The following is a 13,558-nucleotide window of genomic DNA, read 5'->3' as shown; positions in this document are numbered from 1 at the left end:
TTTCACAGGCTCTGAAGTACCTTGAAAAGTTTTTAGCAGTGCTTCTCAGTGCTCTAGTCCTTGGATCAGATTTATATTCCAGGTATATTTAATCTCAATGGGGACATGGTGCCTTCTTAGTCCTGAAGTGCTACTGTGATGTCATATGATGTGCTGTAAGGACTGGAAAGCTTGTGATATTTGAAGGTATCCCAGGTATGATGGATGAATTTCCCTCTGAGCCTATTCTAAATTAACTGACTCAATAGACTTTGTAACTAATTAACCGAATCTTAACATTATGATAGTGGAGATAGCTGGGGATAAAGTAGAGTGCTGGAACTGGAGTCAGTAAGACCTGAGTTGAGCTATGGCCCCAAACACTTAATTGTCATGTGACCTTGGGCAAATCACTTCACCTTTTCTCCGTTTCCTCAACTGTAAAATGAGGATAATAAGAGCATCTACCTCCCAGGATCAATGTTGTGAGAACTAAATGAAATCATGTTTTGTTTTGTTTTTTAACCCTTACCTTCCGTCTTGGAGCCAATACTGTGTATTGGCTCCAAGGCAGAAGAATGGTAAGAGGAAGGCAATGGGGGTGTCAAGTGACTTGCCCAGGGTCACACAAATGGGAAGTGTCTGAGGCCAGATTTGAACCTAGGACCTCCCGTCTCTAGGTCTGGCTCTCAATCCACTGAGCTACCCAGCTGCCCCCTGAAATCATGTTTTTTAAGGCAGCAAAATACCTAGTCTAGAGTGGATGGTATATTAGTGTTTATTCCCTCCCCTTATTTTCCTTATCTTATATGAAGGATCTGGCAATCAATTTCCAAATACTTTTGGAAACTACCAGGAATTTTCAAAGGTTTATATCTTAAGTGGCATAAAAAGCTGACAGCGTATCCTCTTAGAACCTAGTATGCTCTTTGCATCTCCCCAAAGTTTCAGTAGCATTTTACAAAGTACTCTCAGTGACCCATTTTCTAAATCCCTGGGCTCTCCCCATAGAGAGGTGACCTCTAATTCCCCCCTCGCATGATACACCAATGTTCTAGGAGTTTCTCATCTATATCAATTATAACAACCTCCATATTTTATTAAACACCCAGTAATTCAACAGCTAGCAATATTGATATATTCAATTCTGCAAAAGTCATCTTAGAACTCATTGGGGTATCCAAGGAGGGTATTCCCTCTGGCAGGCCCCACAACATACAGAGGGCATCTAAATAGATCATCAGTGAGCTCCCACATGTAACGTCTCCTTTAGGACTCATTCAATGCACACTGCTACTGACATGCTGGGTCACCAGAGGGGTGGTTACTATAAGTTCCAGGTTTCCAGTTGTAGCCCTGAAGGTGGCTCTACTCTTAAAAAACTAGCTCAAGAGGTCCCTGTTGGGTGATTTCCTTTAACATCCAGGAAGTAGACTGGGTTAGTTAATTTGTTTTTGCAAAAACTTTTATTCTATTAGTAGAACAAAAACAGTTATTCCAGAGCATTGCAGTCACCTGTTATGTGCCTGAAACTGTGCTAAGCACTGAGGAACAAAGGAAGAAAGAAAAGAATGAAGTAGGGAAGAAAGAAGAATTTAAGAAGGGACCATGATGAGCCCCCACATTGTGCTATGTACCAGGGATTCCCATATAAAGAAAAAGAAAGAACTTGCCCTCATGGAGCTTAGATTCTGATGAGGAAAAACCATAGACAAAACAGAGCTGAATAGGAGAGAGACAGATCCAGGGATTGTCAGAGGGTCCTGGGTTAGTTTTTAAGTCCACAAGTCAGCAATAGGGCCTGGTGGGGAATGGGTACTCCAGGAGGAACTCACTCTTGGAGAAGGGGGAAACGTTGTACACAGGATTTATCTACAGTGGGAAAACTACATGGATGGCTGGATGTCTCAGGTTAAATAGACCTCAAGATCTGAGTGTAACTCCTGGGATAAGAGAACCTAATATGGGAGTCTGGGATCAAGGAAGTCTGAGAATAAAAGGTGAAAGATTATCTCTACTTTTAAGGAATCCACAGCCTACTAAGAGAAACAATAGAAATGCAATTATGTACAAACAAAATATATACTGGATAAAAGAGGAAAATTGATGGAAAAAAGGAATTCAAATTAGGGGGATCAGGATAGACTTCTCAAGGAAAATGGGACTTAGCTGAGATTTGAATGAACTCAAGGAAGTCAAGAGGCAGAAATGAAGAAATAAAGAATTTGGTTCATGGGGGACAGTTAGTGAAAAATGGCCCAAATCCAGAGATGCAGTGTCTTATTTGAGAAATAGTAAGGAAGCCAAACACTGGGCTGATGAATGTGTATGGCTGAGTAAGATATATTGGAAGGGTAATAGGGGTTCAACTTGCAAAGGGCTTTGTATGTCATACATAGAATTGTGTATTTGATGTTGTAGGTAGTCACTGGGTTTTACTAGAGAGGGGAGTAATAGGCTCAGAATTGTACTTTTGAAAGATAAAATTGATGACTGAGTGAAGGGCAGAATAGAATGGGGACAGTTTGGAGGCAGGGAGTCTAACTAAAAGGTCATAGAAATAGGCCAGGTGTGAGGTGGCAAGGGCTTGCAGTATCAAAGGAGAGAAGGGGTCATATATTAGAGATGTTAAACAGTTAGAAACCACAGGAGATGATAGCTAGGTTGTGAGCATGAGAGACTGGAAGAATAGGAATATTCTGGACAATAATTTGGAGGTTCAGAAGTGAAGAGAACTTGGAGGGAAAGATTGATTTCAGTTTGAGACAGGTTGAGTTTACAATGCCCATAAAATATTATTTGAGATGTTGGAAATACAGTTGGAGAGTTGACTGGAGGTCAAGAGAGATGTTAGAGTTGGACAAATCAATCTGACAATCATCCACATAGAGATGTTATTTGAATTCTTGGAAGCCAATGAGATCACCAAATGAAACAATAGAGCAAGAAGAGAGAAGATGCCCAACAGAGTCCTTGAGGACATCCATGCTCAGAGGGTTAGGATCTGGTGAACATTCATCAAAGGAGACTAAGGAGAAGTGGTCAGAGAGAATGGAAGAGTTCCCTGGTAAAATCATATCACACAAACAAAGAGAAGAGCCTGTCATGTAAAAGAGGGTATAAGGCTGAGAAAAGGCCATTATTAGATTGGCCATTTTAGGGAGAGAAGTCTTAGATAAATGATGAAGTATGAAGCTATAATGAAAGTGAGAAACAAGGAAGTAGGCTCATTGAATATAGATGGCCTTTTCAAGGAGTTCACCCTTGAAATGAAAGAGAGGAGAGAGGTAGCACAACAATTATAAATACACCCAAAGTCTGGAGTGGGGAGAGCCTGGGTGCAGATTATAAATCCAATGGCTTTGAGGCAACAATGAAGGGAACCCACACTGCCTAGGTACCTCAGAAGCCTGGAAAGGCAGGGCCTAAATTGCCTTTCTCTTGACAGAGGGTTTTCATGGAATTTGCTAAAGGGTGTGCTGTCACTGGAGAGAGTTATTGTTCAACTGGTCTGACTTCATAGGAAAAAATAAATCCACAGGATTCTATCTCTTGCCAGAGTAAAGAATTTCTCTTTTCTTAAACCTTTACCTTCCATCTTAGAATCAATATTGTGTATTGGTTCTAAGGCAGAAGAGTGGTCATGACTAGGCAATGGGGGTAAAGTGACTTGCCCAGAGTCTAGGCAATGGGGGTAAAGTGACTTGCCCAGAGTCACATAGCTAGGATGTGTCAGAGGGTAGATTTGAACCCAGGACCTCCCATCTTTGGGCCTGGCTCTCCATTGACTGAGTCACCCAGCTGCCCCCCAGACTAAATAATTTCTGTCCTGCTTTGCTCAGGTCAGGAAGTCTCTCCTGGATAAATCATTCCTCAGATGTGGGACTGTTTTCTGTTCACTTCTAGTGCTACAAAGTTCTTTCAGCTCGAGTAGTATTACTTAATTTACCATTTCTTTCCCCCAGAAAGATGATGGTAGGAGATTTGCATCCAGTTTATCAAAATCTTTGTGATTCAAAAGGCTCTAACTTTAGTAATGGTTATTAGTTTCATTTCAGTCACTTTTCCTGCTTATAATCCTTTGGGTTTCTCATGGAGAAAAGAGACTAGGGACAAAGATATGAATGAGATCTTTGCCCTAGAAATGAGTCTATTATCTTTCTGGTCTCTTCATGTGTAATTATAACCTGTCATTCCTTCTAGGGTAGGGAATTCCTATGTTCATCTGAAGCCTTTTCCTATTACATTTCAATGTCTCCACCTTTTAGACTGAATACATTATTTAGATTTGTTAATGCATCTCACTGAGACATTGCTTCTTGTTACAGAATTGTAGAGTTGAAAGTCACTTCACTGAAAGGAATGATGAACTGGAGGGATTCCATGTGAACTGGAAGGACCTCCAGGAAGTGATGCAGAGTGAAAGGAGCAGAACCAGGAGAACATTGTACACAGAGACTGAAACATTGTAGCACAATTGAAAGTAACTGACTACTACTAGCAACGATGCAATGATCCAGGACAATCCTGAGGGACTTAGGAGAAAGAACATTATCCATATCCAGAGGAAGAACTGTGGGAGCAGAAATGCAGAAGAAAAAACAACTGCCTGACCACATGGTTTGATGGGGATATGATTGGAGGTGTAGACTCTAACTGATCACACCATTACAAATATTAATAACATGGAAAGAGGTTTTGAACAAGGATACATGAAGAACCCAGTGAAATTGCTCATTGGCTATGGGATAGGGAGGGAGGAGGGGAAGGAAAGAACATGAATTATGTAGCTATGGAAAATATTCTAAATTAATTAATTAAATAAATAAATTAAAAAAAAAAGAAAGTCACTTCAGTGGCTTTCCAGTCCAACCTATAGGCTCCTCAATTCAATTTGCATAAGAGGTTATCCAGCCTTTCTTCCAGTACCGGAAAACCAATGACCTCCCAAGGCATCCTATTATGTGATGGCAGAACTTTAATCACTGCAATTTTTATCCCCAAGATGAAGATTAAATCACCTTTTTCTAGTTTTTGAACAGTACCTGATTTTCTTCTTGGAGCCAATCAATCAAATCTATTCATGTTTCCACATAATAGTCTTTCAAGTACTTGAAGAGGGTTGCCATGGACCCCCTGAGACCCGGGACACATCTCACTTGTCTTGATCTTGAAACCTTTGGCCATCCTGATTGCCCTCTTCTTGAAATTCTTTAGCTCATCATTGATTCTGGAAAATAAAGAGATGGAAACTAGAATATACATACTCCAACTGTGGTCAGGCCAGAGTTTAACACAAATAGGATTAATCTGACTTCATTACACAGAGCTATACCTCTCTCAATGCAGTTTTTTTTTTGCTTTACCTTTTTTTTTTTGCATTACCTTAACATTGGGTGAGATATAGTGGAAAGAGAATTGACTTTGGAGTTAGAGGGTCTGGGTTCAACATATGTCTGCCATGCCTAATTGTTAGACCTTGGATAATTCACTAGCTTCCCAATCCCATAGTTTTCTCATCTTGAAAATGAGATACCTGAGAGGAATTTAGTACTATTTGATTCTACGCTTGCTATTTTGTTGTTCCTCTAGAAGTGACATGAATGTAAAGGGTTCTGGATTGCTGAAGCACTCTGGCCCTGGGGGACTCTAGGAAAGCATTTATAGTTAGAGACAACACACAAAGTTTTATTCTTTTTTGCTTGTGTGATTTTTGGTAGCCTAACAGCACTTGATATTCTGTCTGGCATGTAGTCGGTGCTTAATAACTTTGGTTTATTGGTTAGCCTAGCTATTCATATTTTTCCTTTTTTCTGAAGAACAGGGAGAAACCCACAGAGTATATTCTTCAGTAATTAGACAACCCATGCATGTTGTTAATAATTCTACATATGTAGTCATATATAGCCTATCTCATTTCCATTGCTTGATTCTGTTTCATCAATAGTGTTATTATTATTAGTATTATTATTTCTAAATGACTTTTTCAAATGATTTTAAGAAATTCTGCTTGTCTCTCCCCTCCAGGAATTTCTGAGTTGAGTCTCTAGCATATGAACATGTAAAAAAAAATCTGCCTTGGTTTTCAAGTTAGTAAAGTATTGACAGTCATTTCTTTTGTAAGGGTTAGACTAGATGGCCTCTGAGATCCTTTCTATATCTACATTTCTAAATCTTTTAATCTCTCATATTAAATTTGTAGCCTATTCAAAACCTTCTATTAAAAAATCTAACCCCATCTCACCACCCATATTATAATTATTATAGGTTTGTTGATTTCTTGAACCCAAGTGTAAGATTTTACATTTATTCGGCTTAAATTTCACTTTAATAGAGTCAACTTTTGCATGACTGCACTTTAAAGATCCCAGAATGCCAGGGAGCCAATGTAGTTATGGGGTGCTTGTCCTGGCCAAAAGCTGTAGTAATACTTGGCCAAATGAGAATTTAAAAAACATTCAGAGGTTCAGAAAGGACACACAGAGCATCCTTGCCATATAGATTTCATTACCCGTTTTGTCAATAGGTTAAGTTTTATGCAGTGAGTTCTGAGGCTGGAAATCTTTCCAAAAGCCTTCGTTGTTTTTAACTTTCAACTACTGGGAATGGATTAGCTCGGAACATATCCTGACACAGCATAGAAAGGGCCTGGGGCATGCCCAGAAAACCGCTTCTCCCAGAGGGGCTGAGGTCTTTGGAATCTTGAACAGGAGCCACAGAACCCCAGGCTGGCTGGCATTTGCTGAGCTGATCCAACGACAGCTTGTCACGAAAAGTGGGGCTCCTGGAAGCACCAGTCAACTCTGGAGCAACTCACAAGTGCTGAGCCAGCCTGTACTGTCCAGGAGCCTGGCTAGTGAGAGGCTGCTTTTCCTGGCAGCCACAATGTATACTTTCCCCCTCACACCAGATGTTAAGTGGCGGCCTGATTTCTCAGTAGGATTCCCACATGGGAGAGAGAGTGAGCAGCACTGGAACTCCTTGGACCATCCTGCTCACGTGGGTTGGGGGGATGGCCAAAATGACAGCACATCCCTGTCTTCTGAGATGATTTTAGAAAAGCATTAGTGACTGGCTTCCTTTAGGGGTCATGTACTAGCTGAAGTGTTTGCTCAGAGTTAAATGAAGAAGCTGGGCAGACCTGACTCAGCAACAGAAGTAGGATGCTGGTGCTTCAAGAGACGATTAAAAAAAAAAGAATGAGGACATTTCTGAGAGAAATAAAAAGAACTTAAAGGCCAGAGTCAAAGAAACTCTGAAAAGGAAAAGTTCTCCAAGACTTAGTTATACCTGAGTGAGAGTTTCCTCTTGATCTCCTCCACAATTGACAATCACCTCTTTGCTTGATAATCTTCAATGGGGGAGGAACTTATGGCTCTCTTAAGCAGCACATACTTTAAAAACACACACACACCCCTTACCTTTTGTCTTAGAATCAATGCTAAGTATCAGTTCTAAGACAGAAGAGCAGTTAGCCAATGGGGGTTAAGTGACTTGCCCAGGATCACACAGCTAAGAAGTGTCTGAGATAGGATTTGAACCCAGGACCTTTCATCTCTTGGAGTGGCTCTCAATCCTCTGAGCCACCTCACTACCCTAGCACATTCTACTTAGGGAAAGGTTTTATAGTTACGAACTTTTTTGCCTTGCAACAAAGCTTTATTCTCAATAACGTCCGCAGGCTCCTTGGGATGTTGTTTACATGATTACTACTAGATAAATGAAGATGTTGTATGGCATTTTAACAAATTTCTTCTTCCTCCACTTCAAGGATGGCTAATACACAACACAGATAGCTAATTATCCAGATGAAATAAGACAGGTTGAAGGCAACCAAAATTGGCATGCATTTTATGTCATTTTAATAGTTTGTAGCCAATAAATAATCATTAAGTGCCTACTATATGTCAGGCACTATGCTAAGTGCTGGAGATAAAAAGAAAGAGGAAAAAGATAGTCCCTGTCATCAGGGGCTCATAATCCATTGGGGAAGACAAGAAGCAAACAGAAATAAGTGCATAGACAAGTGCTATGTAGGAAATAATTTAGAGAAGGAAGACAATAGAATCAAGAGGGTTTTGGAAAGGTTTCCTATAGAAGGTAGCATCTTAGGGGGGGATTGGGAAGGAAATCAGGAAATCTGTGAATCTTAGATGAGGAGAGAGAGCATGGAGAACAGATTGATACCCTTGAGAGTAATAGAGAAGTTGGAGGAGACGGGGTTAGGAGGAAAAATAATGACTTTAGTTTTGGACATATTGAGATATCTACTTGATATTCATTTGAAACACCTGAAGAGCAGTTGGATATGTGAGAATGGAGATCAGCAAATAGGTTAGAATAGGTTAGGTAGATTTTAGAATCATCAGAGTGATAATTAAATCTCTAGGTGGTTATATGATCATCAAATGAAATGGCCTAGGGGGAGAAGAGAATAGATCCCAGGACAGAATCCACAGGGATTTTTCCAGTTTGAATGAGTGATCTGGGTATAGTTCCAGCAAAAGAGATGGAGGAGTGCTCAAATAGGTAGGAGGGAAATCAGAAGGGAGTGGTGGTCTAAAAACCTAGAAAAAAGAGAATGTACAGGAGGAGAGAGTGATCAACAATGTCAAGGACTGCAGAGAAAATGAGCAGAATAAGAATTGAGTATAGGTCACCGAATGTGACAAGCAAGAGATCATTGATAACTTTGGTGAGAGTGGATCTGGTGGAAGAATGTTGTCAGAAATTAGTAATATAAGGCACTGGGAAGAGAGGGAAAGGAGAGAAAGTGACAGCATCTACTAGAGATGACCTTTTCAAAGAGTTTAATCACAAAAAGCAAGAGAAATAGAAGATCATAATAGGAATCGTTGGATCAAGTGACAGTGTTTTTGAGTATGGAAGAGATATGGAGGCATTTGGTAGACACTAGGGAAGGAGCCGGTAGAAAAGGAGATTTTATAGATCAGGGATAGTGTGGAGATGAAAGACAAGCTAATCTCTTAGAGAAGATGAGGAAGACTTGGAATGCTTATGATGTAGAGGGGTTAGGCTTTGTAGGGAGTATATTTTACACATTTATAAATTATATATACATGAAACTATACCACATATGTTTTCTATATGTATATATGTATGTATATGTTTATGTATACTTATATTACTTTCTTCCCTTAAAGTTGTCCCTTTTAAACCCCTTCATGGCACAGGTGGGTGGATTCTAGGCTCTCAAAGGCAGTTTTGGAAAACCCAAAGTTTTATCAGGTCTCACCAATATGGAGAGATGTATTGATCCAGTGATGGGTTGTATGTCTGTCTTCCAAGCTCTAACCTGGATAAGTTCTGACATTAATCACTAGGTTGACCTCAAGATCATGGGGTTTGGGACCATGGCCACTCATGAAGACTTTTTCCCTTTATAATTGTATAGGGGTTGCGCTATATGTGAGTGAATGCGTACTGGTGAAATCAAGAATTCTTGAAGCACTGCAGTAAATATCATCGTAATTTAAATGGTAATTTCCAAGAGTAGAGTAAACTCTCTATGGTATTATTTTTAGTAATATCTTTTGCATGCTGAAACATCATAAAATAGACTTGTTATATGAGAAATAGAAATGTACATATGGTATCATAAAACATGAATTCTGGACATGACTGTTATGGATATGAAAGTACTCTGCCTCCCCTAAAATCTCATCCTTGTATGGAGTAGAGCTTAAGGGATTTGTGAAGACTATGCCAGTGGAAGGGGAGCTCCAAGAGGTTCTACCAAGCATGGGATGCTTGGAATCCACCCCTGCCAGTGTAGTCTATCTTCATCATTTAAGGACAAGTCTCCTTCATTTGTGAAACATTCATTCTCAGGTTAGCCACAGCAATACAGAAAACCATTTACTTAAGTGAGGAGAGGTTGGCATCAGTGTAAACAAAAAGTAATCTTATCATATATGTTTTGAAGTAGTATTGGTTTTTAGGTCAGCTAGTAGAAGGATGGGAAGGGATATAGGCATTTAATAAGTACCCACTATGTGCCAGATGCTGTGCTAAGCACTTTCCAAATGCTTTCTCACTTGACGTCATACTAGATTGAGAGTCAGATGTAGAATTCTAGCCATAGTTCTATTCCCGAGTAGTTATGTGCCCAAGCTGGGTAAGTCACTTTTCAGTTTGTGTATTTGTAAAATGAGGTGGTTGTACTAACCTTAAAGTATCTTCATCTTCTAAATTGATGAACCTATGATGATTTCTATGGCCACTGCCAGATTTTGTTCATTCTTCAATTCCATTGACAATGAAGATAAGTAAATAGGTTTTTGAATATATATTTGTGAGAGGGGAGGGTGACTAGGGATGAACATTTCTGATCAAATTTTTGAGTTCTCTTATCCATTTGATGTAATTACAAGATGAGATGTTTTTTTGTTATGAAATTGAAGAGTCCTCCAATCAAGTTGATTGGGATGGCTGGAACTACTAGGGATTGGCTGACAAAAAATGATCTCTCTTCTTCCTGGTCTATAAAGATAAGCTGATTGTTCTAATTGGAGCTTTCAGATCTGGAACACTCCATCAGATTTTCCCATCTGTGTTCTTCAAAAGTGTGACAAGGGAAGGAGAATTCTTTCCTCCAAAAGAGCAGTAAGAGCAAATTATAACAGAAGCACATGGCAGTGGGAGACATGAGCTTGCAAAATTTCTTGCAAATGGGAGCTCCATGCTATTATTCTTGCAGCCAATCTTCTAATTCAATGGGAATGGATTTCAAATTTGCTAGGCAGTATGTTGCTTGATTCTAGAAGAAAGAAGAAAATATTGAGAAGTACCAGTTTTGAGAGCTGCTTCTTGGGTAACTCCAATTTTAAGAGTTCCTGAGTTTGTAGTTGTGAAGAAATTTAAGTACCAGAAGCATTGGAATTTTATTTGATTATGGAGGTGATAAGAAATGACTGAAATTTTTTAAAATTATATTTTATTTGATCATTTCCAAGCATTATTCATTAAAGACATAGATCATTTTCTTTTCCTCCCCCCACCCCCCATAGCTGACGCGTAAATCTACTGGGCATTACATGTTTTCTTGATTTGAACCCATTGCTATGTTGATAATATTTGCATTAGAGTGTTCATTTAGAGTCTCTCCTCTGTCATGTCCCCTTAACCGCTGTATTCAGGCAGTTGCTTTTCCTCGGTGTTTCCACTCCCATAGTTTATCCTTTGCTTATGAATAGTGTTTTTTTCTCCCAGATCTCTGCAAATTGTTCAGGGACATTACACCACCACTAATGGAGAAGTCCATTACGTTCGATTATACCACAGTGTATTAGTCTCTGTGTACAATGTTCTCCTGGTTCTGCTCCTCTTGCTCTGCATCACTTCCTAGAGGTTGTTCCAGTCTCCATGGAATTCCTCCACTTTATTATTCCTTTTAGCACAATAGCATTCCATCACCAACATATACCACAATTTGCTCAGCCATTCCCCAATTGAAGGGCATCCCCTTGTTTTCCAGTTTTTGGCCACCACAAAGAGCGCAGCTATGAATATTCTTGTACAAGTCTTTTTGTCCATTATCTCTTTGGGGTACAGACCTACTAGTGCTATGGCTGGATCAAAGGGTAGATATTCTTTTGTTGCCCTTTGGGCATAGTTCCAAATTGCCCTCCAGAATGGTTGGATCAGTTCACAACTCCACCAGCAATAAATTAATGTCCCTACTTTGCCACATCCCCTCCAGCATTAAGAAATGACTGAAATTTGTTAAAAAGGGTTACATAGTCCTATTTGTTAGGAAATTATTTTGGGCAGTATGGCAGATGGAATGTATTGAGGAGAAACTGAGCCCAAAGAACACTTAGTCAATTAATATAATTTTTAAAACTCTTACCTCTGTCTTAGAATTGATGCTAAGTTCCAGTGTAGAAGAGGGGGTAAAGCCTAAGGAATCGGTGAAAGTGACTTGGCAAAGGTCACACAAATAGGAAGTATTTGAGGCCAAATTTGAACCAAGGACTTTCCATCTCCAGGCCTGAGCCTCTATCTACTAAGCCACCATCCGCCATTATAAAATAACAAGATAGATGATAAAGGCTTATAGGATATGGTTGTGTGAGTGGAGAGAAGGAGATAGTCAGGAGAGATGATATAAAAATAAGAATGAAAGGATTTGAGAAGGATTGGATACATGGAATGAGTGATTATGAAGAGCCTAAGATTCCATTATTGTTTACCTGACTCGGAGGATGATGGTGGCCTCAAGAGTAACAGTAAAGTTGCAGTTAAAGGAGTGTTTTAGGGAAAGCTGATTCTTGAACTTTTTTGTTACCAATTGTTTTTATTTTTATTTGTAGGAATATAATATGTAACAAAATAATAATATAATACATATGATTTGTTAAAAATATGTGATCAATTATAATATGCTTACTCAAAAGGAAAAAATACTCACATTAGCTATGTCCAAAAAGCTATGTCTCATTTTTTTTTTCTTCTCTCCCATCCCTTCTTCCTCCCCAAGAAGGCAGGCAATATGATAGAAATTGTACATATATTATCAAAGAATACATATTTCCTGTTTATCATGTTATGAAACAAGACATATAGCTCATACTAGAGAAAAATTCATGGAGAAAGTCAAGTGAACGGTGGTAGGTTTCAATCTGCATTCTGATTCTGTTCCTTCTATTGTGATGAATGCCCTTTTCTGTCATGAGTCCTTCCTCTATGTTTATTCTCTCTGGATTCTTCCTTTGTTGATTGTAGTTAAGTCATTCACATTTGATTATCAGACATTATTTTTATGTATTACATTTTCCTGGTTCTTCTCACTTCACTTTGTATCATTTCATATTAAGTCTTTCCAGGTTTTCTTAAATTTATTATTTTTTTCCTGTGTGTATAATCATCCCGTTTGTCAACTTGTATGGCATGCAACCATATACCACAACTTGTCTAGTCATTCCCCAATGGATAGGCATCCCTTTAGTTTCCAGTTCTTTGTCACCACAAAAAGGGCTGCTCTAAATATTTTAAAACAAGTTTCTTTTCCTTTATTCTTGATCACCTAAATAAATCTAACAGTGGTATTACTGGGTCAAAAGGCATAAATAGTTTTTTAACTCTTTGAGTATAATTCCAGATTGTACTCCAAAATGGCTGGATCAGTTCATAGATCCAAATACAAAAATATGTTACTTTCTGTGTTTTTTCTACATCTTCTCCAACATTTGTCATTTTGGCTTTTTAAAATTTTAGACAATTTGAGAGGTGTAAGATGATATCTCAGAGTTATTTTGATTTGCATTTCTCTAATCAATAATGATTGAGTATACATATTTTTATTCTATATATATATATATTTACCATTTACCAATTGGAGAAACACTCCTATTCTTATATATTTGACAAAGTTCTCTAAATATTTAAATGAGTCCCTTATCTGAGAAACTGTTTATAAATTTTCCCCCAACTTTCCTTCCAATATTGGCTACATTAGTTTCATTTGTACAAAACCTTTTCAATTTAATGTATTCAAAATTATTCATACTATATTTCACAATGCTTTCTGTCTCTTATTTTTTTAATAAATTCTTCT

The 13,558-nt window shown here is 38.6% G+C and overlaps 1 long non-coding RNA gene across 1 annotated transcript in view; it reads right to left on the bottom strand.

The window, feature by feature from the left end:
• The window catches only part of LOC130455952 (uncharacterized), a 35,488-nt gene extending 22,892 nt beyond the window's left edge, over nucleotides 1-12,596 (bottom strand). Inside the window, exons 1-2 of the long non-coding RNA XR_008914255.1 lie at nucleotides 12,413-12,596; nucleotides 5,025-5,209 (exon numbers count right to left, since the gene is read on the bottom strand). This is a non-coding gene — a long non-coding RNA (uncharacterized LOC130455952). The remainder of the gene's footprint in view (nucleotides 1-5,024; nucleotides 5,210-12,412) is intronic.
• Between the last annotated feature and the right edge of the window lie 962 nt (nucleotides 12,597-13,558).

This window comes from Monodelphis domestica, chromosome 8 (genome assembly GCF_027887165.1).
Source record: "Monodelphis domestica isolate mMonDom1 chromosome 8, mMonDom1.pri, whole genome shotgun sequence".
Lineage (NCBI taxonomy): Eukaryota > Metazoa > Chordata > Mammalia > Didelphimorphia > Didelphidae > Monodelphis > Monodelphis domestica.
Note: the sequence above shows the minus strand (reverse complement) of the source record. Positions and strands in the feature narration are given on the sequence as shown.